The sequence below is a fragment of the Dermacentor variabilis genome, chromosome 8, assembly GCF_050947875.1.
Source record: "Dermacentor variabilis isolate Ectoservices chromosome 8, ASM5094787v1, whole genome shotgun sequence".
In the NCBI taxonomy this organism is placed as follows: domain Eukaryota; kingdom Metazoa; phylum Arthropoda; class Arachnida; order Ixodida; family Ixodidae; genus Dermacentor; species Dermacentor variabilis.
In genome coordinates this window covers 124,384,760-124,412,083 of record NC_134575.1, presented here as the reverse complement: position 1 = coordinate 124,412,083, position 27,324 = coordinate 124,384,760, and the positions used below count along the sequence as shown (strand labels likewise).

The window sequence follows — 27,324 nt, the reverse complement described above, 5'->3', positions numbered from 1 at the left end:
CCTTATTTTGTGTAATGCTAATACTTTCCTATCGCTCTAAATGCTTCGCGTTTCTCGCGAAACACGACGACCACACGACAACATTAAAGTAGCCCTTGGCCGTACAGTTTGGCAACTTAGGGGCATAATCATTGTGTAATTTTCTTTTCTTTAATTTAGCGTTCAGCGCTGAAGGAGCTGCTGAGTGCATATGCTAGAGTTATCCGCGAAGAAGACAACACCGAAGAATATAGCTGAATAAAAAAAAAAACACGCGTCAGCGTTACCAAGAAAGAAAGGACATAATAATGTGTATACACCATTGCGACGACACGTTATTGACAGTTAAACGCCCAGATGCAATGACCGGCGACAGACTCGAGAGGCTACCGTAAAGTCATAAGTAAGAAAGGCATACAGCAAGTTTTCCAGACAGCTGCATTGCTTTGTATTTGCTATGCATAAATTTCACCAGCCACGTCTGATACTAACCCGCCAAATCAGAATTGCTTTGGAACTTGAAGCGCACACTTACCTTGATCGAAATGACGGCTGCTGTGAACGTGCCGAAGGGAACCCAATGATTGTAGTTTTATTTGCATTTACGCGGACAGGAAAAGCATCAATTGAATTGCGCTTTCATATTGAACACGTTTATTTCTCTGACACCCCTATGGTAGCTGAAAAGGCTGCTTCGAAATCTGTAATGCCTCACAATGGCTGGTTTACTGGAATTTTATCTGATAGTTACAACACGATTCGTAATTCTTTATTCGGCTTTGGACAATGACAAATTCCTTTTCAGCATGCTGGTCTTTCCACTCTGTTAGGTTGAAACTCTTGAGGGAAGAGATGCACGCTCAACTATAAAGGCACTTTTTTACATTTAAAGCAACCTTTAATTGAAAGAATGTGAAATGTGGAGCTCTTGCTCACTGACTAGAAGTACACACCTCCAAATGTACGAAGCATTGCTCTGTAGGTGGTGGGCAGACTTTTTGTAAACGTTCGCTGTGCACTCTCACAAACTAATCATCTTTCCTGACTCATTACTAGCGCCCCTTTGCCATTTCCTACGTCTAGAGAGGTGCACATTCGTAAGCGAGCGTTCGCTCGCTAGTTAATCACTGTCGAAGGCCTTCTCACAATTGCTGACGTCTATAGGTTGTCGCTCTTTCATTGGCGTCGTGGGTGAAGTAGCGCATGGCGGGAAATGTAGGTGGCCTTGGGAAGCACGTGCGCCAAAGAGTAACGAATTCACTACGCGACATCGCAATGCTGCCTTTTGCATGCACTAGAAAAACATATAATCGTGAATTCTGACCTATTAGGCTAAAAATTACGGTGGACTCATATACGAGGACCGTACAGGTAATGCAAATAGGATTACTTTGGATTGGAATACATTTTACTGTATAACAAATGGATGCGTGGGTCTACATCTCTACAGTCGTATTTATTACCACCTCCAAGACGGTGCTAATAGTCTAAGCGGCTCCAAGACAGTACAGCGAGGTGGACATACGAAAAATTGTAGTACTAAACACCTCTCCAAAAGCAGGTATTTAATAAAAGAAGGAAGGTTTTGAACGTGGTCACCCCCACGCAATCTTGGAGCTTATTCTACCACGAGCACCATGTTCCAGCTTATGTTGAAACCAAGTGTAGACCTTATAAGTACATAATGAGTAAGTTCAGGGGTCGTGGCCTGCTGGATTGTTCTTCACCCGTGGTAGCATCATCCTTGGCTTCATGGAGAGCGAGTTAAAGTCCCTAATACCCCTGACCTGCAGATGGCGCGGCCACGCAAACGACTGTAATGGTCTGTTCCATGAGCGTTTCGTCTGCGTACTAGAAAAGTTGTTTTCACTGTTCACATAAGAATGATTTAGAGCGGTGGTTGTTGCCACTTGAACATTGCCTCTGAGGGCTCCGCGGTCGCTGCGTATGCGTTAGCTGAGAGGTGAGAAACGAGAGCAATTTTGTTTTACCGGATGGGACGTCACATTATTTTTTTTTTAAATAACTACTCTCGAACTCAGACGGCATGGCTCGTGTCTCGTTCGCGCGCGCACCGAATGCATGACGTGGCTCGATTTTTGTTTTTGGCGAATGTTTAGGAGCTTTAAATGGCGGTCACTGCGGTGCGGTGGGCCAGGGTTTGATGATATTTGTTGCCCAGCTGCCATTGCTACCGCGACGCACTTGTAGCAAAGGTAAGTGTCGTGCCATTACCCGTTCTCTTGCTGACACTTGTAAAAACCGGTTCCACATTCGAGCTGTGGTCGACGTGATCTCGAAATTCGAAGGAAGACGGAACGGTTGTCCCAGGCCTCACAGTGATCGCAGGATAATTGATTCGGTGGTGCCTCGAACAATTACTACTGCAATTCCTACGCGTTGCATCAATGTAAAAAGAACAGCGGCAGCTTCCACGCGCCAGCAATGCATGCACTCCAGTGTGGATGTGGTCCTGTGATATTTATCTCGTGCGTAAGTCTTTTTTTCCGCATCTCTATAGTATGACTACGTTATGCGCCTCTTATTCACTGCAACACATGGCTGTATTTAATTACGTGTCTGACTGCTTGCACTGACCGCGGAAGGGGGGTCAGAGGCTTTCATTCGTTTCAGTGAGATAACAAAATCCTATTTCCTTCACTTAAAGGTTTTTAGCAGCTCCTTCGTGAGCCGTGTAGTTAAATCATACGATATGTATGTTGGACGCGACTTGGTAAAGGACCCTTACGTTACTGCTGCTGTTGCTTTTACGGGAACTTTCAAAATTAAATATACATCAGTTTATTAATCGCCTCATCAAGTAGTGGTTTTAGCGATGTATGACACTAGAGCATTATTTTTCTAGAAAGGTGGCAAATCTTCTGCAAAAGCTTTAGATATGGAGTTGCTTAACCATTTAAGATGCCACGAAGCTGCCACAAAGTATTACACACATTTAAAATTTAAGTCGCAAAAGACAGAGTAGAAGAAAAATCCAGAAGATTTGCTGCCAGATATCTTGAGACAATAAATTGTAGAGAAATAATTGTATTGTGAGCTGCCAGGGATTGCCATCATCTCTAACCCATTTTTCTATACAGTCACTCTTGCTTCGTTGTCTGTTGTAGTAAATGCTTGTTATAAACAAAACATTGAGCCCCGTGATTCCGCTGATTTTTCTCGCTCATAGGCTACCTATGTCTTGGCTGCTTGATGTCTCATGGTGAAAAATGAGTGTTTATTGCCCTGTTGTCTGCTTCAAAGATCCTGTGCTATGTAATGTGGGTGTTTGAAAGGATACTTCACATCTGCCATCATGACTGTGAGTGCTGCTGCTTAGCAGTCCCAGGACTATGCTTAGTACACATGGGCAGCTAACCAAGAAAATAGACATCGGGGCAACTGCCGCTGTAGCTCACATGTTAGAGCATCGCAAGCTCAAGGCAGACAATGTGGTTTCAGCTCTGTTGTCTCTTAATGCAAAGCATTAACATGACCTATCTTTGTACATCTGGCCAAGTAGCTTTAATAATAATTAGTAACGTGCCTGATGGCGGGCCGTGAATCTGGGTCCGTAGTGCAGCAGCCCAATTCTTTACCCATTAAGCTACATATGCATGCATAGCGCACCAGAATAATCTCACTGGTTCTCTCGCAGCAGCTAATGCGGCGGACGACAATCCATAGAAGATTCTCAACAACAAAAAAGAAGAAATGTGCGCAGTTCGCATAACTGGTTCAAGGCTGGGTCCCAGCGGAGCTAGTTCCGGGTTTTCCTAAGTGTTTCTAGCCTTTGCTAAGTTTTGCGAGGGAATACATGGCTCGGGTAGTTACATACAATGTGTTGCTAGGTTTTTCTTAGCTTTGCGAGGTTATGCATGGCTTGGCTAGATTCACATAAAGTGGTGCTAGGTTTGGCTATTTTTTGCGATGTTATGCATGGCTTCGCTACTCGGAATCCTCGGCTCGGCGACGGCGTTTATCGGCGGCGGCCTCGGCGCGATGGGAAGGATCGTCTCTCCTTCGTCGTTCGTAGACCCGCTGAGCCACGCGCCGAGCTTCATTGTAGGCGGCATCTTCCTGCGGAGTCCTGCCTTTCGGTCGCTCCGTGGTAGCTGCGCATGCGTGTTCACTAGACGAGAGAGGTGACACGTCTGTCGGCGCGCCGCTTTCTAGCATACCAGAGACGTCACGGCTAAGCGAACACTTGCGTCTCCTCGGCTGGGTAGAGGCAAGCTCTCGCAGGCTACAGCGAGACTGCAGTGCCCTACGCACGTGCGTCATACGAGCAGGTTGCGTTGCTCGGCGACGCACAGCTGGGCCGAGTGTTCTGTCGGCTCGAAACGGACTTACCGAAAGCTTCACAGCTCCGCTGTACAACATGCTGGCTTTCCCGTAATGGAGAGCAGATGTAAGTATGAAATGGCAGCCAGCTAAGCAGATTGCTTGGAGACGATATTAGCTACAATTTTATAATGGGTGTAGTGCACGTTCGCCATGGCACACCCCACCAAACTACATCCCACCACGCAATGCACTGAAATGGTCTATATGGACGATACCGTACTAGTACGAGAAATCCGGCTGAAGGCTGCACGAAAGGCAGCAAGAGAAATCAGGGAGAGAGAGCACACATCCCAGCTAGAAGAAGAATGAATTGGATTCTGTGGTTTTACGTGCCGTAACCACGATTTGATTACGAGGCACGCCGTAGTGGGGCACTCCGGAATATTTTTGACCACAAGGGGATCTTTAACATGCCCTCAATGCACGGGACCACGGGCGTTCTTGCACTTCGCCTCTATCGAAATGCGGCCGCCGCTACCACGATTTGATCCCGCCACCTCGTGGTTAGCAGCGCAACACCACAACTAGCATAACACTGCGGCGAGTTGAAGCGCCTGGAGGAGGCGTGACGCAGCGTGACACCATCTCTGTAGGTGACGCAAAAACCGCAAAGCGGAACTCGCGGACCGCTGGCGTTCAGCGCTCAGAGCCAAAAGATTACAAAGAAGTATGTAGTGCCCTGTATCTGCCTATTGAATGTCGCTACAGGAAATCACAAATAAAACATCAGCACACTAAAAGTTACAGCTTGAGTGATAATGTGAACAAACATTGGAAAAACTCGGAAGTAATGTTCTTGTTTCTTGTTTGGGCAATAGGTAGCGTATGTAATGCGGTCCTGTACAAAGAGTTGGGGGCAAGACGCCACATTTTTCCACAACCACAACAGTGGTTGCCGGAATGATCTCGATCTGTACTCGCAATTTGCCCTGATCCCCTCGTTTGAGTGTCTGAATAATGACTCTGGCTCTTGGCTCAACGTGACTTGAAGGTCGCCAGCAACGGGAGCTAAATAAAAATGCATTTCATGCCTAATAAACCGCAATCGCAAACGAGCGTTTTGTCGAAGGTTGATGGTGTTGATGCTACACCAAGGAGAGCAACAGGTGGACGCGTTCGCTGCTCATGTCTGTTACGAAGGAACTTGACGAAGGCGGATGTAGGCACCAAAGAAACGGAAGAAACAGGGACACCACAGAATAAGGATGCTGTCTCCGTCAACTCAAATAAATACAGCTGTGTGAATCCCTTGAACAGCTGCGTGAATTCCTTCCATTTCATATACACGAATAAGCACCCTTTGAGTGGATATAGGAGTAGGAACATTGACATATTGTAAGGGACATTGGCATCAAGTAAACAATTCCCCTTGTAGCCTTTCAAGGTGATGATAAAGTTACTGAAAAGTTTAACGCCGACACTGCAAGAAAAATATCCATTGTACAAATGAAAAAAAAAAATAACAGCCGTTTGTCTTCGGTAGTATAAATGGTCGCCTTATAGGCCCTTCGCTGTGCCGTCTTGACCAAGGGCGAGAAGAGACCGCACTCTAACGTGTACGTATTGAAAAAACATACTTTGTTTTTTTGCGCAGGCAAAATTAACTAGTTCCTTTTTTTCAATTTACACTCTACCATTCGCAGATAGCATTAGTGCTAAAATGCTACCGTAGTCAGGCAGTAATCTTATTACAACCGGAAATAAATAGATGTCAATGCTATTTGTAACTGAAGTACTATAGCGCCAGACAGGCGACACAAGAAGAAGAAACACGGACAAGCGCTTAAAGGCCTTGAATGCGTAAGCGAACCATCGAAAATTCTGTATGAAAGTGAGATGTCATTTTTAGAAGCCCATAGTTAAATCTGAGCATGTTGCTGCGCCGCCCGCGCCTGGTGAATATTCCTAATCATTTAGTTTTTTATGGGGTACTCCCTTACGGCGGTGTTTGTGTATCGCGTAACCATTATCATTTATAGTCATTTGGCCCTGTACACCACGTGTAAGCGCTCGTCCGTGTCTCTTCTTCTTGTGTCGTCTGTTTCGCGCTATAGTACTTCAGTAATATGCACCAACTAGCCCAGCAAAATGTTCTGCTGGCTATTTATAAGATTGCAGAAAAGGAAATGCTTAGTAGTGGCATAAGTGTCACAAAAAAACGCTATCAGTGAAAGCAATACTGAAGATAGCAGTTCTTTGTTTACCTTCACAAATATGACAAAGTGTATGTTAGCCTGCAGCGGCTCAGGAAAGGTGTGAAAAGTGTGGAGGCCCAATTTTACTCATCAGAAAGTATGCACTTTCAGCGCATGCGCGCGTGTTGCACCTCTGCGTGCCAAGCCGGCAATAAAGAAAAAGAACCATGACTGCTTAGTGACTATGATGTTGGGTTGCTCAGCACGAGGTCGCGGGATCGAATCCCAGCCACTACGGCGGCATTTCCATAGAGGCAAAATGCGTAAACACCCGTGCAAATATATTTAGGTGCACGTTAAAGAACCCCAGGCTGTCCAACTTATTCCAGAGTGCGCCACTATGGCGTGCCTCATAATTAGATCATAGTTTTGGCACGTAACATCACAAAATGTTTACTGAGGAACGCTGGCGGCGAACGGTGTGCACGAACGTGAGCTTTCTGGTAGACACGCGGCCTCTTGCGTGATCCGATCACGGAGGTTGTGTACAGCCGTGCCAAAACGAACACTACACAATTTTGAGGTTGTTATTGTTTCGCACTTTTATTACTTGAGTCTCAGAGGATGTAACATAAAAGACATGCGCTGTGGGCTGTTTTGTTCCATGATATTTGTTACTGGGTTGTCATCCTCAAAATTCCGAGGAATAACTTTATCGAGAATGTAAGACAATATATCAGCCATTTTAGTGATGGAACAGCATGACAGTATTGTCACGTGGTGGTGACGTTGAAGAACCCAGTAGCAATACTGTGAAAGACAAAACTAACTTTTATTGGGCGAACCTGTGCCCACAAAAACAGGCTACACTTATAGGACGACGATAGCGGCGAACACGGTCTGCGATAGTCGAAAATCGGATCAGAGGGTCAAGCGCGTCGGCTTTTATGCATCAGTCGTCGAATGTTCCAGAGTAATCGCTGGGACCCACGTGCCTTCCACAAAGTTCTACATCATTCGCGTCGCGCACACATGCGAGCAGATTACACAAGGTTTGGTCACAGACAGCTGATGGAAGCATCGATAACATTCCAGAAACTTCCGCTACACGCAGGCGCGTCCTGCGCTGTAAAATAATATTTGTTAGGCGGTGAAACGTGTCGCCCGATAAAGACAAACAAGTACACGTGTGAATACTGTGATGCTTTAAAAAGCATCGACCCGATGCTGCAAACAAACGAAAGTAATAAAGAAATGCACTCGTAGTAAAGCAAATAACAAAATAAGAAAGTTCGTCAGCGTCCGTACAATGGTTTAAGACACACCACGTAGACCACTTCAGATCGTGCGCGGCGCCGCTGTGAATGTGAAATGCCGCCTGGCACGACCTCATAGTCCAGTGCATCAATACGCCGGATGACCTTGTAGGGTCCGAAATAGCGTCACAATAGTTTCTCACTCAGTCCTCGTTGGCGTATCGCGGTCCATACCCAAACACAGTCGCCGGGCTGGTACTCGACGAAGCGTCGTTGGAGGTTGTAGTGTCGGCTGTCGGTACGCTGCTGGTTCTTGATCCGTAGGCGGGCGAGCTGTCGGGCTTCTTCGGCGTGCTGGAGATAGGTAGCGACGTCAAGATCCTTTTCGTCAGTGACGTGCGGGAGCATGGCGTCGAGGGTCGTCGTTGGGTTCCTGCCGTAAACCAGCTTAAACGGCGTGATCTGTGTTGTTTGTGGCACCGCCGTGTTGTAAGCGAATGTTACGTACAGCAGGGCGGCATCCCAGGTCTTGTGTTCGACGTCGACGTATATTGCTAGCACGTCGCCGCAGTGATGTCACGTGGTGGTGACGTTGAAGAACACAGTAGCAATACTGTGAAAGACAAAACTAACTTTTACTGGGCGAGCCTGTGCCCACAAAAACAGGCTACACTTATAAGACGACGATAGCGGCGAACACGGTCGGAGATCGTCGAAAATCGGATCAGCGGGTGAAGCGCGTCGGCTTTTATGCATCAGTCGTCGAATGTTCCAGAGTAATCGCTGGGACCCGCGTGCCTTCAACAATGTTCTACATCATTCGCGTCGCGCACACATGCGATCAGATTACACAAGGCGTGGTCACAGACAGCTGATGGAAGCATCGATAACATTCCAGAAACTTCCGTTACACGCAGGCGTGTCCTGCGCTGTACGATAACATTTCTTAGGCGGTGAAACGTGTTGCCCGATAAAGACAAACAAGTACACGTGACAATATAACCTTCCTATACCTCATGTGATTTATCAAGGCGCGGCGTATACAATATCTAAATATATGCGGCAATTTCCGTTCACGGGACGCCAACGCCAGATGCCCACACCGAAGTTTCTGCTACAGGGGGCGCTAAACGCTGTCGCGTTAATGTGGCTGCATTGCTTTGATGTTCGCTTTGCTTTGTTCAACAAGATTGAAAAGAAGGTTTTCACGATTCTCTTGGAGCTCTTCTTTTATTTCAGATTTTCAAACTTGACGAAAAGTCATCATGACGATGAAGGCAGCAATGTTTATAGTCATTCTCGCACTACATCTCTTCCGAGTGCCTTGTGAATCTCAAGCAAAAGGAAAACGAAGGTCGACATCTGTTGATGTCCCAGTACCAAATCAGGACGGTAAGACACAGTGGAAGTATTTTGCTGCCGTTGTGCTACTTCAGCATGAAGTGTATCCTTATACTTGGTGTGAATAGCGCAAAACTTTTGTAAAAAGGTTACTGAGCGTAAGAATCATAGTTGACGCCTTCGAATATGGTGTGTCGGACGCAGTAGGGGCATAGGCAAAACCTTCTTGTGTAAAAAAACTTCATCCTGCACTTCAAAACTTTAATCAGAGCGCACCACCCGATAGTAGCCCGCTATCGCCAGGGTTTCATTCTATGTGATACCCAATGTGTCACCATAACACACTCCCCAATATATTATTGATGGCAAACACTGCTAATCTAATTCTAATTACATCACTAAAAACGGCTTAAATATTACGAGTCCGTCTTTGATGACTAAACTCCACATCAGGAGAATAGTCATGTCCACATGCTAATTTAACCTTATTTTCAGAACACCAACAGAAACAGTAGTTCATTAAAGCGAACCCATTTTTATACACGACCATGTCATATGCACTCCAGAAACGTTGAATATGAGAAGCGCCAGATGTAATCATGAGCATGCTGATACAGCCCGGATGGCGACATCATGCGCGCACGATTATGTCTAATCCCTTTAGGTTCCTTAAGGTAATTCAATTTACTATGATAATTACACTGAAGGGTGACTGATTCACACCTCTTCTGCTTCTGCATAATTGCACATAATCATGAGTTAAGATTTATTAAAAACCGCTTCAATTCTTCAATGACAGAAATAGCAAAGACGAAAAAGTAGGAGGTAGAACACACATGGACCAAGTGGTTGCCTTTTAAAAACCAGCATATTGGCTGAATTACGTAAAGACAGCGGTCCGTACAGGTCGCATCATATAGTAGAAGACAAAGGTCGAGGATGTCATCGACACTGATCGCGCAGAGTTTATAAGAATGGTCCCTTTCGCAACATCAAAGCTACCTACTTAGATGGACACCTCTGTCGGCGTTTTTGATGATGTATTCCAGTGAGGAAGGTAGGTTTTATTGTTAATAAATCAATATTTACCAATGTAAAAAAAAACAGAAAGTCACATTTAAATGTTTATTGTTTTATAGATTAAAAGCGCTGACTCGTTTATCATTTTTATGCAAGACTTCCAGGTGGGCCCACGAAATGCTGAGGTACGCGGTAACCTCTTCTGTTGGTCTAAGCAGAACAACCAACCGACAGAGTGCGGATGCTTTTGAGCAGGCTGTTTTATTAGATCAGTAAAGCGTACGACAGACGAACACAAAAGGAACAATCTAGATAGGAATAGGCAGAACAAGGCAGAGAGACACTATTCGAACACTAATGAGAAAGCCGTAAAACTTCCATGCGAAATTCAGAAAGAAGAGAGGCGGCACAGAGAAAAGCATGACGTGGAACTGTTCTTGACTCGCAGCACTAAAACCTAAAACTAGGTGATCTTAAACTGAGGCGTTACCGGATTCATCTCACATAAACAAATGGAATATGAGTGATTAGGGATCGACGTGGCTCACTGTAACTTTAGTTGCACTGATGTTGCGCTACGAATAGCAGCGCTAACATGTCACACATTAGGTATTCCTTACAACAAGAATCCCTGGTTCCGGGCAGGCCGCCATTGGAATCCCAACCTGGCAACGTTTAACGCTAGAACGTTATCTAGTGAGGCGAGTCTAGCAGTGCTATTGGAAGAATCAGAGGGCAGTAAATGGGATATAATAGGGCTCGGTGAAGTTAGGATGACAAAAGAAGCATATACAGTGCTCGAAAGCGGGCACGTCCTGTGCTACCAGGGCTTAACAGAGAGACGAAAACTAGGAGTCGGATTCCTGATTAATAAGGCTCTAGCAGGTAACATACAGGAATTCTATAGTATAAACGAGAAAGTGGCAGGTCTTGTTGTCAAACTTAATAACAGGTACCAATTGCAGGTCGTACAGGTCCACGCCCCTACATCCAGTCACGATTACCAGGAAGCCGAAAGCTTCTATGAAGACGTAGAATCGGCGATGGGTAAAGTCAAAACAATATACAATATACTGATGGGCGACTTAAGCGCCAGGGTAGGCCAGAAGCAGGCTGGAGACAAGGCAGTGGGGAATATGGCACAGGCACTAGGAATAGCAGGGGAGAGTTATTAGTAGAGTTTGCGGAACAGAATATTATGCGGATAATGAATACCTTCTTCCGCGAGCGGGATAGCCGAAAGTGGACGTGGAGGGGCCCGAACGGCGAGACTAGAAATGAAATAGACTTCATACTCTGCGCTAACCCTTGCATCATACAAGATGTCGACGTGCTCAGCAAGGTGCGCTGCAGTGACCATAGGATGGTGAGAACTCGAATTAGCCTAGACCTAAGGAGGGAACGGAAGAAACTGGTACATAAGAAGCCGATCAATGCTTCAGCGGTAAGAGGGAAAATAGAGGAATTCCAGATCAAGCCACAGAACAGGTACTCGGCTTTAACTCAGGAAGAGCACAGTGTTGAAGCAATGAACGACAATCTTGTGGGCATCATTAAGGAGTGTGCAATAGAAGTCGGTGGCAACTCCGTTAGAGAGGACGCCAGTAAGCTATCATAGGGCACGAAAGATCTGATCCAGGAACGCCAATGTATGAAAGCCTCTAACCCTAAAGCTACAATAGAACTGGCAGAAATTTCCAAGTTATTCAACAAGCCCATGACAGCTGACATAAGGAAGTTTAATATGGATAGAATTGAACATGCTCTCAGGAACGGAGGAAGCCTAAACGCAGTGAAGAAGAAACTAGGAATAGGCAAGAATCAGATGTATGCGTTAAGAGTCAAAGCCAGCAATATCATTACTAATATAGATAAGATGGTCCAAGTGGCTGAGGAGTTTTATAGAGATTTGCACGGTACCAGTGGCACCCATGACGATAATGGAAGAGAAAATAGTCTAGAGGAATTCGCAATCCCACAAGTAACGCCGGAAGAAGTAAAGAAAGCCTTGGGAAAATGGAAAAGAAGAAGGCAGCTGGGGAGGATCCGGTAACAACAGATTTGTTGAAGGATGGTGAGCAGATTGTTCTAGAAAAACTGGCCACCCTCTAAGCGCAATGCCTCATGACTTCCAGCGTACCACAATCTTGGAAGAACGCTAACATAATTCTAATCCATAAGAAAGGGGACGCCAAGGACTTGAAAAATTATAGACCGATAATCTTACTGTCCGTTGCCTACAAAATATTTACTAAGGCAATCGCAAATAGAATCAGGAACACCTTAAACTTCTGTCAACCAAAGGACCAGGCAGGATTCCGTAAATGCTACTCAACAATAGACCATATTCACACTATCGATCAGGTGGTAGAGAAATGCGCCGAATGCAACCAACCATTATATATAGCTTTCGTTGATTACGAGAAAGCGTTTGATTCAGTCGAAACCTCAGCATTCATGGAGGCATTGCGGATACAGAGTGTAGACGAGCCGTATGTAAAAATGCTGGAAGATATTGTAACGACGTGGGATCGACGAGTATGCGTAGCAGCACCGCCAAGAAACGCACTTTATCAGTCGTCCAAGGGAACAACAACAACGTCTTCTTCGTTTCCCCCGCTTCACCTAAAAAGCCGCGCTACTTCAGCGTCGTCCCCACTGGCGCATACCCAATGAATTATGGTTCTGCCAAATATAGTTGCGCCATTTGCTCCCCCTTTAGAAAAGATCATCGTCCCGATCATAGAGGCTTGGAAAGCAGCGGTAAAGAACTGCGCAGTCTTGGCAGTCCTCATAGTACGGCTTCATACGCAGCACGTGAACGACCTCGGGTAAATGCCGTCGGCGCTTTGAACAGTGCGAGCTGTTTGGAACGACTTCGTAGTTGACGTCACTGATGCGTCGGAGAACTATGTAGGGCCCGAAGTATTTACGTAGGAGCTTTTCAGAGAGCCCACGCTGTCGAATAGGTGTCCAGACCCACACTTTGTCGCCGATGTTGTATGTTACGGCTTTGTGCCGAAGATTGTAGCGTCTGGCGTCAATGTCCTGCTGTTCGTGGATTCGCAGACGCGCAAGCTGCCTAGCTGCCTCTGCTCGGTGTGTTATCTCTTCAGCACCCGTCTCGTTGTCGTCAAATTCATGAGGGAGCATTGCATCTAATGTTGTTGTAACCTCACGGCCGTATACGAGACTGAAGGGCGTCTTGCGAGTGGTCTCTTGACGAGCCGTATTGTACGCGAAGGTGACATAAGGTAAAACCTCGTCCCAGTTCCTATGCTCTACATCGACGTACATGCTTATCATATCAGCCAATGTCCTATTGAGTCGTTCTGTCAGTCCGTTCGTTTGAGGGTGATACGCTGTTGTCTTCCGGTGGGCGGTACCACTTAGACGTAGAACGATATCTAAAAACTGGGCCATGAACGCAGTAGCTCTGTCCGTGACAACTACTGCGGGAGCGCCATGCCTTAAAACGATGGATTCCAGAAAAAATTGTGCCGCTTCATCTGCTGTTGCCCGTTGCAGGGCACTTGTCTCGGCATATCTAGTGAGATAATCCGTCGCAACGATTATCCACCTATTACCAGTAGTAGACGTTGGGAAGGGGCCCAGAAAGTCCATGCCTGCTTGTGCAAATGGTGTGGCCGGTACGTCAACGGGGTGCAGTAAGCCGGCTGGTTTGACGGATGGCGGTTTACGACGGTGGCAATCCAGACATGTCTGAACGTAATGTTTAACGACCGCAGTAAGTCTCGGCCAGTAGTAATTCTGCCGAATCCGTGCCAATGTGCGAGTGTAGCCCAAGTGCCCAGCAGTCGGCTCGTTGTGGCAGGCGTGTAAGATTTCACGTCGAAGCGGTGATGGAACAACAAGTAAGGAGTTGCTGCCGCTAGGCGAGAAATTCTTGTAGAGGACGTTGCGACCAAGTAGTATGATGTCACCCCTCTTGCAAAGAGCCTCGGCACGCGGTTGGTTCGTCCTTCGAGGTAATCAATAAGCGGCAGCAATTCAATGTCATCCCGTTGCTGGCGTAAAAGATCGGCAGTATCCACGAGTCCCAGAAAAACCGTGTCGTCATCGTCTTGTGCTGCCGGCTCAACAGGAGACCGAGAAAGGCAGTCGGCGTCTGCGTGCCGTTTTCCCGACTTGTATGTAACAACAAAGTCGAACTCTTGGAGTCGAAGACTCCAGCTTGCGAGCCGGCCGGAAGGATCTTTCAAATTAATGAGCCAGCAGAGGGAATGGTGGTCACTAACGACGGTGAAAGACCGACCATACAAATACGGACGAAATTTCAGAACTGCCCATACCATTGCGAGGCATTCTTTTTCAGTGGTGGAGTAGTTAGCTTCGGCTCGGGATAGTGTCCTACTGGCGTAAGCAATCACCTTTTCGCTGTCGCCCTACCATTGTACTAGCACCGCCCCTAGACCGACATTACTAGCGTCTGTATGCAATATCGTCGGGGCTTCCTCATCGAAGTGTGCTAATACGGGAGGCGATTGCATGCGTTGCCGGAGCTCGTGGAATGCCCGTTGCTTGTCTTCGCCCCAAGTAAAAGGCATATCTTCTCGGGTGAGCTGTGTTAACGGCCATGCGATACGCGAGAAATTCGCAATAAATCGCCGGTAATATGCACACAGTCCCAGAAAACGTCGCACGGCTTTTTTGTCTGATGGAATCGGGAAATTAGCGACGGCGGCAATTTTATCCGGATCAGGTCGGACTCCTTGGCTACTGACGACGTGACCGAGGAACTGGAGCTCATGAAAACCAAAATGGCACTTCTCAGGCTTCAAAGTAAGACCGGCAGAGCGTATCGCGTCAAAAACAGTTTTCAGCCTTCGTAAGTGTTCGTCGAACGTTGCGGAAAAGACAATCACGTCATCCAAGTACAACAGGCATGTTTGCCATTTGAGTCCGGAGAGCACAGTGTCCATTAGACGCTGAAATGTTGCTGGCGCCGAACACAAACCGAAAGGAAGTACCTGAAATTCATAAAGTCCGTCAGAAGTCACAAAGGCTGTTTTCTCACGGTCTCTCTCATCCACTTCGATCTGCCAATAACCGCTTTTCAAGTCCATTGAGGAAAAGTAGCACGAGTTTCGCAACCTATCCAAGGAATCATCAATACGCGGCAGTGGATAAACGTCCTTCTTTGTGACCTGATTGAGCTTCCGATAGTCGACGCAGAAGCGCAGGCTACCGTCCTTCTTCTTCACTAAAACTACAGGTGATGCCCACGGACTATTAGATGGTCGAATAACGCCATCTTCTAGCATCGTCTTCACTTGTTTTTGTATCGCTTCGCGTTCCTTTGGGGCCACACGATAAGGGTTTTGTCGGATGGGTCTGGCGTCGACATCAGTAATGATGCGGTGTTTCGTAAGGGGCGTTTGACCAACTCGTGACGCAGAGGAGAAACAGCCCTGGTACTGCTCGATGAGCTCAAGCAGACGGTTCCGCTCAACGGCCGTTAACGTCGGATTAACGTCTACAATAGGTGCAGCTGTGTGGATTGTAGAGGCCGACTCCTGCGCTAAGTGGCAGTCTTGTATATCTGTCACTTCGTCGAAATAGGCGACAGCAGTACCTCTAACGATGTGTTGGCGCTCCCTACTAAAATTTGTCAGCAAGAGTTCGGCGCTTCCGTCGATTACATTGATAAGTGCTCTGGCAATGGACACACCGCAATTCAGTGCTAGCGCACTGATGTGTTCGGCTACACCAGTCCCACTTTGCAGGCTGTCACAGCGCACCTGCACGAGGGAGCAACTCCGCGGCAAAAGTATGACGTCGTCCGCGGCAATACGTAAGCGAGGTTGTTGTGGCTTCTCATGGGTGACATTATCCGAACTCGTGGCAAATGTGACGCTTCTGTCACGGATGTTAATCACGGCGCCGTACTCCCGTAGGAAATCCATGCCCAGTATAAGTTCTTTACAACACTCAGTAAGGATGACGAGGGTGACGACGAAGGTTGAACCGGCGATTAAGAGTCGGGCTGTGCATTTCCCGACAGGTGTCATCAACTGACCTCCGGCGGTTCTTATGTTGGGCCCGTGCCATGGTGTCTTCACCTTCCTCAGTTTGTCAGCGACCTGTAAGCTAAGGATTGAAGAATGGGAGCCATTGTCAACCAGAGCGGCTATTTCGTGGCCGTCAATGCAAACGATGAGCTCAGCGCTGACGATGTCAGTTACGTCTTTCGTACTTCTATTCGTCGTATTCGTCGTTGTGCTGGGCGTCTTTTTCGTCAATGTAGTCTTCACGTCGTCGTTCGTCGATAACGGGGGATGTGGAGCAGGCAGAGTATTGGAAACCTCACCCCCGGAGGTCGCTGCGGCTAGTTTCCCCGTCGAGGGCTAGGCGATCTGCCCCTAGTGAGGTCGGCAAAGCTGCGACGAGTCGGCGAATTGTAGCGCGCCGGAGATGGAGAAGGAGAGCGTGGTCGGGGCGTCGTCGTATTTGGTGGCTGACTGTTCACAGGAGCGTCGTTGTAAGCGCGTCGACCGTCGTACGGAGAATAAGCATAGTTGGCAGGAAAGCTTGGTTGTTGAGCGGTGCGATAGTTGTTCCATTTGCGGCAAACTCTATAGACGTGTCCAGCTTCACCACAATGGTAGCACACTGGGCGACGGTCGACGGTGCGCCACAAATCGGTTTTCCGACGCTGGTAGTTCGGCGGTAACTCTCCATGGAGCCAAGCGGTGGCGTGCGCAAGTCGAAAATACGGCGTTGTTTGTGCTGGAATGATCGGCGGGGTTGGTAGAGCCGACGAGGGTGACGATGTCGGCTTTATTTGTGGCGTAGGTGGTGTTGTAGTTATGAGTGTCAACGGCGTTGAAATTGCGTTGAGTGGACGGCGAACAGCTTCCGCATAAGTGAGGCGCCGCGGAACGTTGCCACAGTCTGGCGCTGAAAAAGCTTGCCGGACTTCCTCCCGGACGACATCAGCAACAAAAGATAACGCTGGCGTCGGTTCCGTAGGCGCAACCACAAAGCCGAGCTGCCGAAGCTCTTCTCGCACCACTTCGCGGACAACTTCACGCAGAGACATGTCGTTACTCGCAGCCAGTACGGAAGTGTTCGCCGTCGAGTTGCCCATGTCATGCTGGCGGTATCGTTGATGCAGGGCCCATTCAATGGCTGTAGCGTGTTTTGTGAACTGTGCCACTGTTGTCGGTGGATTTCTCACAAGGCCGGCAAACAGTTGCTCCTTCACTCCTCGCAAGAGATATCGCAGCTTTCTTTCCTCTGGCATGTCTGAGTCTGCCCTACGGAAAAGACGGGCCATGTCTTCCGAGAACATAGCAACACTCTCATTGGGCTTTTGAACGCGGATTTCAAGGAGACGCTGCGCGTTTTCCCTCCTGTCGATGCTTGAAAAGGTATCCAGCAGCTGTGCGCGGAAGTCGTCCCACGTGGCAAAGCTCCTCTCCCGGTTTACGTACCACGTACGAGCATTGTCCTTCAAATAGAAATAGACACTCGAGAGTTTGTCCGCCGAGCTGGTCTTATGGTTATACTGGGCGACGCGCTCGAACTGGTCTAGCCAATATTGGACGTCTTCAAAGGCATCACCATGAAAGCTCTCCGGGACCATAGGATTCTGTAGTGTTACTTGCGATGGAGCTGCGGTGGCCATGTTATTTGTAGGAGGCAAACGATTTCTCGAAGTTTCTTGCAGGGGACTGGACTCGGGCGCTAAGCCTAGCAGGCGACGACTGAAGCGGTGGACCGGTGTTTCGATGCGCGATGGTGATTCCGGGCTCGATCGTCGGCGCCGCGAAGGGGTGCCAAGCATGAAGAATACCCCGCACCTCCACCAGTGTAACGACGTGGGATCGACGAGTATGCGTAGCAGCCCCGCCAAGAAACGCACTTTACCTGTCGTCCAAGGGAACAACAACAACGTGTTCTTCGTTGCCCCCGCTTCACCTAAAAACCCGCGCTACTTCAGCGTCGTCCCCACTGGCGCATACCCAATGAATTATGGTTCTGCCAAATATAGTTGCGCCAATATCTATAACAGATCCACAGCAACCGTAGTCCTCCCAAAAGAGAGCAACAAAATCCCAATAAAGAAAGGCGTCAGGCAGGGAGATACGATCTCTCCAATGCTATTCACAGCGCGTTTACAAGAGGTATTCAGAGACCTGGATTGGGAAGAACTGGGGATAAAAGTTAATGGAGATTTCCTTAGTAGTTTGCGATTCGCTGATGATATTGCCTTGCTTAGTAACTCACGGGACAAATTGCAATGCATGCTCACTGACCTGGAGAGGCAAAGCAGAAGCGTGGGTCTAAAATTAATCTGCAGAAAACTAAAGTAATGTTAGACAGTCTTGGAAGAGAACAGCAATTTACAATAGCTAGCGAGGCACTGGAAGTGGTAAGGGAATACATGTACTTAGGGAAGGTAGTGACCGCGGACCTGGATCATGAGTCTAAATAATCGGAAGAATAAGAATTGGCTGGGGTGCATTTGGCAGGCATTCCCAGGTCATGAACTGCAAGTTGCCGTTATCCCTCATGAGAAAAGTGTATAATAGCTGTGTCTAACCAGTACTCACCTACGGGGCAGAAACCTGGAGGCTTACGAAAAGGGTTCTACTTAAATTGAGGACGGCGCAACGAGCTATGGAAAGAAGAATGATGGGTGTAACGTTAAGGAATAAGAAAAGAGCAGATTTGGTGAGGGAACAAACACGAGTTAATGACATCTTAGTTGAAATCAAGAAAAAAGAAATGGGGGACATGAGCACGACGTGTAAGGAGGGGGGAAGATAACCGAAGTTCATTAAGGGTTACGGACTGAATTCCAAAGGAAGGAAAGCATAGCAGGGGGCGGCAGATAGTTAGGTGGGCGGATGATATTAAGAAGTTTGCAGGGACAACATGGCCACAATTAGTGCATTACCGGCGCGCTTGGAGGAGTATTGGAGAGTCCTTTGCCCTTCAGTGGGCGTACCAGGCTGGTGACGATGATGACGATGACAACAAGCGATTGTCTAAAATCTATAATTGGTACGTAGGCTTGAAACAAACCACTATTGTGTTGGCTGATGGGTTATGTCCGCGTTATCCTGGCACGGTTACATTATAAAGCGACGTGTCCTACCGTTCAATTGTCATGAAGGTTGAAAAAAGAAAGCCTCACCTCGTTGCTGAGGACACACGAAGGAAATTAGAATGGTTTGTTGGTATTTTTTGGTCTTCTCTATGCTGGAAAAATGTGTAGCCCACACACGCTTAAGCGTACTGGAAAAACAAGTCTTGCATTCTGAACACGCAAAGAAGCTTTTTTTCTCGATAATTCCGGAACACTGTCCTTTGGTTTTGGTGTTTTGATGGACACCTATAATTCCAGTAAAGTAATATTGCCCTGTTAGCTGAGAAGCGGCGGATTCACAGGAACGCGAAAAAAGCACCTGGCTGCATACTATTTCCATCTAGACCTGCACATCACAGTGTAGTTAAATTTCAACAGCCTTAGGCTAGAGCGTGGAAGGCGGCGAAAAGAGTTTTCAGACTAAGCAGCCAACACAAGAGATGGAAGTCACTTATAAATTTGCAGAGCCAACCGTTTAGGTCGCAGCGAGATTTTCGCCGTAGTCCAAATGATCGGACCTTTTGAGTGGTCTAGTAAGTGGATTTCTATCTGGATCTGAACAATGTCAATTCCAGCTTATCTATGGCCTAGGAATGCCTGAATTCATTTGGTACTTGCGGCGGGGTGAATTTAGGCATCCTCGCCTCCGTCAATGCGTGTGTAAAGTGCTGTTAACTGCAGGCGTAATTTGGGGTCTTAAATGCTTCCAGCTGTAATTGTTTGATATGTAAGCTCGATGTTTCATTTTGTGAGATAGGCTTTGCGAAGTCGGGAAATCCCTTCCCAAAGCGCCTGCAGTTGGTGCACACACAAAGAAACCTGCATAAGGACTTGCTGCGGATTAGCTGCAGGCGTGCTACCAGTCTTAGAGGGAATCACACAGTCTTTCAAATCATCGAGTGGTGGATCAGCGCTTTCTGGATGTCTCGGGCTTCTGTTGTCTGTGTAGGCACGATCGTTCAGTCTGTGAAGTCTGCTAAACAACACTTTCAGCCATTTTGCAAAAAAAAGCAGCCACAGAGTGCCTCTCCTGACTTCCGCAGTTGTCGCTAGCCGGTATGACTGTCCTTGTGTTCATGAGGATCGATATCTATTGATGTAGGAGATCTACAAAATAATATTTGAGCTGGTGGTGACACGTGTGTGATTTAGGGATCATATTCCCTGCTCCAGCCGTGTTCTAGAAGGGAACTCGGCAAAACACACCAAACTTTTAAGACAGTATACAAATACATCGAAGTATGTGAAACAATGACATATGAAAACGTATTCATATTCATCTAGGTTACTTTTCATGTAACTGAATTTCGGTTTCATTCTTGAGTGGTGAGAATTAAAATTACTGCATAACATCTGAAAAACATAGCTAAGTTTGAACTTTATATATATTTATATAGGTTCGTGTGGCCGGCCTTGAAGCATTCTTTGTGTAATTTTTCATGTCACAAACAAAATTGCTGAGCCTTGTGTAATTTTTCATTTCACAAACAAAATTGCTGAGCCTCACTGGTAAATGAAACGAAGTCAATATCTAATGTGACACCAGGAAAACCACAAAAACAGGCAAAAAGGCTTCCTAAATATTAAGAAATAAACTTGTAGAGCAACTGCGGAGTTAGAAAAGATATCTCAATCCCAGCATTAGTATTAACAACCTATGAGCAGCAAGTGCAAGCTTCCGAGTTGAAAGCGTCCTACTGTGGCCCTGTTTAAGTTACAGTTTGCTATTAGAGAAGCATAAAGTTGCAGCTCTGGATTATAAATACATACAAAGAGATGTTCCCCCCAAAATACATCAAATTCAGTTGTCTCATGTGCAAGAATGACGATTTGATTATGAGGCACGCTGTAGCGAGGGGCTCCCGATTATATTCACCACTTGAGGTTGCATAAGTGCACGCATTTCAGCCCCATAGAAATAAGGCGCCGTGGCTGGGACCTAGACTGGAACCTCAGAAGTGAAACACCGTCGCAACTAGACCCCGACGGCCCGTGTCCCAAATGCAACAAACTTTAGAGGGGAGTCTAGAGACTGTGCGGTTGGTGGTAATGTGAAAAATATTATCCGGTGCTGCAATAAATAGTAGGAAATCTAGTTACTGACACTTATCTTCATTACTGATTGCAAGAATACGGAAATTGCTGTAGGTATCTATGAAGACAATATTATCATAGTGTTCTGGGGTCCAAGAGTTTTCAGCCAGTATAAACCGTCATTTCGCTTAAATTCCTTGCGTTAGCACATTCAGTGAAATGATGCAGTGCTTGCAAAAAGCGTCCATCTCCTGATAAACGAGAATTTTTTTTCAATTGGAATGCTACAACGATATGTCATGGAAATATCTTCCTGTATTTTTTATAGAAGCTCACTCTAATGCTTAAAGTCGTTATGTGCATAAAATGAATTTCTCAGAGATACTCCTCATCGTATCTGTAGCAATGATAATAGCTGTCGGCGACACAGTGCAATACATTTGAAAGGAAAACTTGTATTTCTTATTAAGGCTGAATTCGCAGAAACAATTAAGGCTTGCGATTTTTTTTTGGTCGCAGGTCAATGCAAGTACCACAATCTGCGTCTTCCTAAAAGCAGTCTCAATTTCTATGGTACACACGGTACACCTTGCGAAGTAATATTGTGTCATCCTAACGCAACGCAGGTAACAATAAGAGGGTAAGCTGTGCCTTACAGCCTATTCAGCATGCTTGCTGCCACGTAAAACTGTTTCTGCTAACGGTTTTGTACTGTCTCGCCCTTAGAATTGTATGTGCAGGAATCTCTTCATGCATTCATTTTTCAAAAAGTTTTTATATTCTTTTAAGTTGGGATGGTAATAAAATGTAAAAACATGTTCAAGAACGCGCACTTTATGTATACTATGAAAAATAATGTCATTCACACAGGAGCCTAATTTCAGTACGCAACTTACGAACACCTCTTTACGTAAGAAAATTTAAGCGCGTATGTGTATTTCGGAACCAAAAGAAAAAAATATCTGTTCGGTTGTCATATCTGTTTCCGCATACTCGTGCGTTGCGATTGCTTGGCGATACGAGAGAAGCGGTGACTAAACTACCACAATTTGGATCTAGAAGAAATGGTCGGAGAAAACAACTCATAACGCGAAAGTTTTTAAAAATGCTTGCATTCTGTAATTTGAGGCGCCAGTGCCGCGGCCCGATTATGAGGCGCGCCGTCGTGGGGAAATCCACAAATATTCTAACCACCTGAGTTTCATTACCATACGCGCAATACACAGAAGACACGCAAATAAACGCCCACCACTTCAGTAAAAGTGAGCACCCTCCCAATGCTCTCCATAACACCAGACCAAATTCCATGAAAACAAACGCTCCAACCCCCTCTGTGCTCTCAACAGCGCCATTACGGCTATTCTACTAAACACGGAAAGAGTCCGGGATAAAGGCCTCCACGAATAGTGCTCTTAAAGAAGACACATTCAAAGAGAATAACTACATAAAGAATACATTGCAAAGCAATTCTTCACAGTCATTCCGGCACGCAAGACACAGCTGAGGCGATCGAAGAAACATTATATTTTGCCCTGGCTCGCTCCTAGTGAAATTCTCTCACTTGTCGTTGGATTTATCAACTTGCTTACGTGCGTCGCATGACCTAACAAGTGTGTCAACTTCTTTCCAGCATCCTGGCCAGTAGAAATCTTGCACTAGCCTAGCCTTTGTCTTCCTCATACCGAATGGACCCGCCCAAGTGTTCGCATGCGCTAATTCTAAAAACTGTGGTCGGTACTTTTCTGGCACGAATAGTTGGTTCCTGAAATCCTGATATTTACGGTACTTCAGACCTGACCTAGTGTAGAACGAGATGTTCTTTCGGGCCACTCCTTTATTTACATTAGCCTGCAGCACAGTTAGCGAAGGGTCAGTTTTCTGTGCCCCGATAAGCGTCTCTCGTTCAACCCTACTAAGGTGCTCCTACCAAAAAGATGCGAGAAAAGCAATGAAGCTTTCATTTCAGCCCTCGGGGACCCGTTTTTCCGAGTCGCGCAAGGCTCCTCAACCACTATCCCTTGTGATCACAATGAAATTTCTTCCTTGCATAGTGGTCACTAGTCTGAGTCATATGCTTTTCATCAGCCAAATCTCCCGGCCTAGACTGCCACTGTGAGAAAGTTACATAGTCAGTTTCCTAGGTTGAAGATGAGCTTTCGAGTTTCTTTGAGAGGGCGCGTGACGGCGATCGATTTAATGTCATGCAAGCCAGACTGGTAGTGAATGAGCGTCCCTTGTTTTCTAAAAGCTGCTCCGCTTTGTTCAAAAAATGATAGGAAGAGTGTTCGGGTAAGCTTGGTTTCACGGCTGTCTCGGTTTGCAACCTTCCAAAAGCGCCTTCGAAGGATCCAGGTGCCTTTCCCTGTATAGTCACCGGCAAAAACACAGGACGGATGAATAACATCTATGGTGACGGCGGAATCGCCAAGTGCCCTGCACATTTTCCCGTTTACCACGACATCCTGCATATATAGCTCGAGCAGCCTCGGATTTTCTTCTGACTGGTTAATGCTGGCGAACGCGATTTGTTCCTTACAATTTGAGGAAATATGACCTTCGTTGTAGCAACGGAAGCAGATAATTGGTCCCCGGGCCTCGAACGCGCGCTCTACGTTTGCCTTAGCTTTAGCGGCCCCAGCCGACTGGACTGTTTCTCCTAGCCATTCCCTTGCCACCTCAGCCTTAGTCGATACTCCTTTGCTGAACTCGTCACTCGTAGATGATTTCTTATTCAGCAAAATTGCGTTGCCAAGGGAAGACCTTTTTACAGAGTAGTCCTGTTTTTCTAGCTTATCTTCCTGAATGGATTTTTCTTGGAAGTTTCGGCGCATGTGATATCCCTCTGCAAGCTGCGCTCCCTTCTCTAGGTCTACCTCTGGGAGTCGCTCCGAGCCTCAGGTCTGGCTGGCCCTGATACGACGAGCACGAGCGGTAGCGACAGCCATTGGGGCCCTGGACTGAGGGCCCCAACCACACAAATCCTTTCACTTTATAATAAAGTTTCTTCTATCTCTCTCTGGGAGCATATCCTGCAGCCAAAGTCTAACTGAACTGCTCCAGTACTATGCATTCAAACACCTTGTCGTGGCTGCCATACACTTCTGTACTTTTGAGCCCCTCTTTTAACTCAGTGTGCGAATCGCTGCCCCTTTTTGCCTGTCTAAACCGCTGTCGAAATGCCTTGTCAGAGCGGCGGTATTTGCGAAGAAGCGTGGGTTTTACCTTTCCGTAGTTCTGATCGTCTTCGTTAGACAAGCGCACGAGAACTTCCGTGACCTCTCCTGCGACAGCTGAAAGACGTTTTTGAGACCTTAAGGCTTTCGTCCAGCCCTATCTTTTCACAGGTGCGTTCAAATTCCACGAGAAAAAGTGTGATATCACTGCCTACCCGGTATGGTAGGATCAGGTCATGTGTTTTCAGTTTAGGCGTATCGTCTCCAACGGAAATGGGACTTGAACGCGCCGAGCTGATTCCGATTTGCTCTATTTCCGGTTGTCCCATTTTAAGAGCAGAATCTCGCTCTTCGCGCATTTTTCATCCTCTGTCTCCTCGCGCCTTTTTTTTTCTCCTCGTCGCGCATTTTTTTCTCGCTTCTCCTCTCAAGAATGTCTCCCCAAACCACTTCGTCTTGCTCCTAAGTTACCTCTTGTGCCCTCATTCCATCCAGAGTGGCTTTCTTTCGCCTTGCAGCGGCAGACGAAATACCCATGTCCTGACAAACACGAAGAAGGTCCTGCATCCTGAGCTTCTCCATCACCATCTGACGGCTCGTCTCTGCTTTCGCCTCGAAATTAGCTTTGCTTCCCAAGCACGAAATCTATGCAAGGCCTGAAGCGAACTAAGACAAAACCACTACAATCCTTTCAGAATACTTGAGCAATTGTCCTTAGTCTGGCGATGCGAAAGGCAAACGTCCGGTACTCATCCCTACAAAGTAGCTGGTGGGGGACGAGAGACGGACTCTTTCCGTAGACGAAGAAGAAACGAAAAACTTTATACATTAATTAGAGATAGTGGATAATAGCGCACAAGAAGCAGTAACAGCGCATCAGACCGACTGGGCGGCTGGAAGCGACACTCTCCTTCTTCACAACGGGCCAGTTATCCCTTAAATGCATTTGGCGACTCCTCCTCGGCAGGAACCAGGCGGGGCAGGGTGATGACGTCACCTGCGTCGAATTCTTGATTCTTCCCGAAGGTGGCTGGGCGCTTCTTGAAGTCGCCTCCCGTGTCGAATTGTTGATTCGTCGCGGAGAAGGGAGAACTCTCGTCAGCTCGCTAATATGTACGTGGTGCTCATAGTATGGCAGCTCCCTTCGCCTCGATAATAGCCACGTGGTATGGCACAACAACGCCAGCCTGTTCCTTTTTCGCGCTAGAGGCACGGGAGGCATCTTTTTCTCCACCGGCTCGGGAGGAGATAGCCGTGGCACAACAGGTGGAACTCGAGGTCCTCAAGCTGATATATGCGCATAACATAGTGGTACTAGCGGACAATGCTAGTTAGAGAACGAGACTTGCGTGTATGCCTGGCGAGGCCACGACCAGCCACGACCAGCCACGACCAGCACATCGCGAATCATTATCTTTATAGAAGAGACAAGTAATTATTTGGTATAAATTCGACAGGAAGTTATACCCGTGTTCAAGCAACATGAATAATTTGTCGTATGCATAAACAAAATACAGATCTACTAAAGCTTCCACCATGATATTCTAAAACTGAAAGAGAAGTGGAATACAGCAATAATCAAAGACAGATCAGTTTAAGGCTGAAGTAAATAGGACCGAGTGCGAGGAAATTGGAAAAAGCGTAAAGAGGCCAGCGCTGACGTTCGCAAATGCAATTCTGTACTTTGAATTAGAAATATAGTGGGATTAGATATTAACAAGAGGTAGGTAAGCTGACTGGCTTTACGGACCCAAAGTAAAATCACAAATCCGGTCCTCCTAACTGACATTGCTTGGGCTTCTTTTGAAGAGATAGAAACGCAGAGCAGAAGTTGTTTTGAAGAATGACTAAGAAACATGGATGGAAATCAGACTATAAGAATGAAAAGGAAACAATAGTTTCTACATTGATTAGGCTCGTTAAGAGTTCTAATGCGTGAATAAATGTAACCTGTGTTTTTTTACGCCATTTATATACCGGAGTGCCAATACACGGGCTGCAGCCAACGCAAGATGTTTGACTCACACCATAGGGGCCTTTTCGCTCTACAGCCCACCCAATTTGTGGTGGTAAAAATTTCTGGCGGTGCAGATAATACATATTTACAGTCTCTATTACACTAAATGTTGTAGAGTTTTAAAGAAGTCTACAAAAATTATTTTAAAAAATGCGTTCATTATTGTATTGGGAAGGTGGGGCGTGGCAAAATGCACCTGCATTTGAAGGCCAGATTTGAGGCCCTCCTTTCGGCAGCAGCCAGCGCATGATAAAATAGCGCTCAGTTCTAATCACTCCAGCTGCACCCGCTATCGTCTCGAGCGCAACCACGCGCGTTTCCCCGCTCGTGTGGACGTAACCTCAACTATGTGTTTTGCTGTAGATTTGACGTCCCAGTTTAAATACTAGCATTACCGAATAAATCAAACCAAATAAGCTTGTCTTGAGAATTCACAAGACAAAATTCATCATTTCAAGGGGCTTCTTCAGAATCAAGCGCTAAAATGTTGGTGATAAAATTTCGTATTTTGATTAATTGGTGCAGGTATTCCTAGCGCAGGAAATATTCTTAAACTGCAGTACGCTACGTCCGGCAATATAATTATTTAAACTTGAATAGGTGATGTTCATATTTCAAAGCCTACCTTGTGTGATCATTCATTTTTTCTTACACAGGTGTCCTCCTCCTAAAGACACACCTTCTAATGGCCAAGGAGGAAAATGGCCTCATTGCTGTCCAAAAACAAAGAAATGATACCTTGAAACACATTGAGTGAAGTTTCCATAATTTTGTAATGTTGGAGACTATGTAGACGGCGTCGATCAATGCAGCGGTGAAGGATCATAAAACAAACCCATGATGCGTTTTTTCGTAAAAAATTAGGCGCGTCAAATTAAGCTTGAGTAGGGCTCCATCGCTTCAA

The 27,324-nt window shown here is 46.5% G+C and overlaps 1 long non-coding RNA gene across 2 annotated transcripts; it reads left to right on the top strand.

Moving 5' to 3' along the window:
* The first annotated feature begins 2,062 nt into the window (after nucleotides 1-2,062).
* Nucleotides 2,063-27,324, top strand: LOC142591261 (uncharacterized). Of its 2 annotated transcripts, none has more exons than XR_012830422.1 (4): nucleotides 2,063-2,195; nucleotides 8,957-9,109; nucleotides 21,750-21,870; nucleotides 27,077-27,324. It is a non-coding gene; the product is annotated as an uncharacterized LOC142591261 (long non-coding RNA). The 2 variants fall into 2 exon arrangements; XR_012830421.1 differs by lacking the exon at nucleotides 2,063-2,195 and adding an exon at nucleotides 2,283-2,472.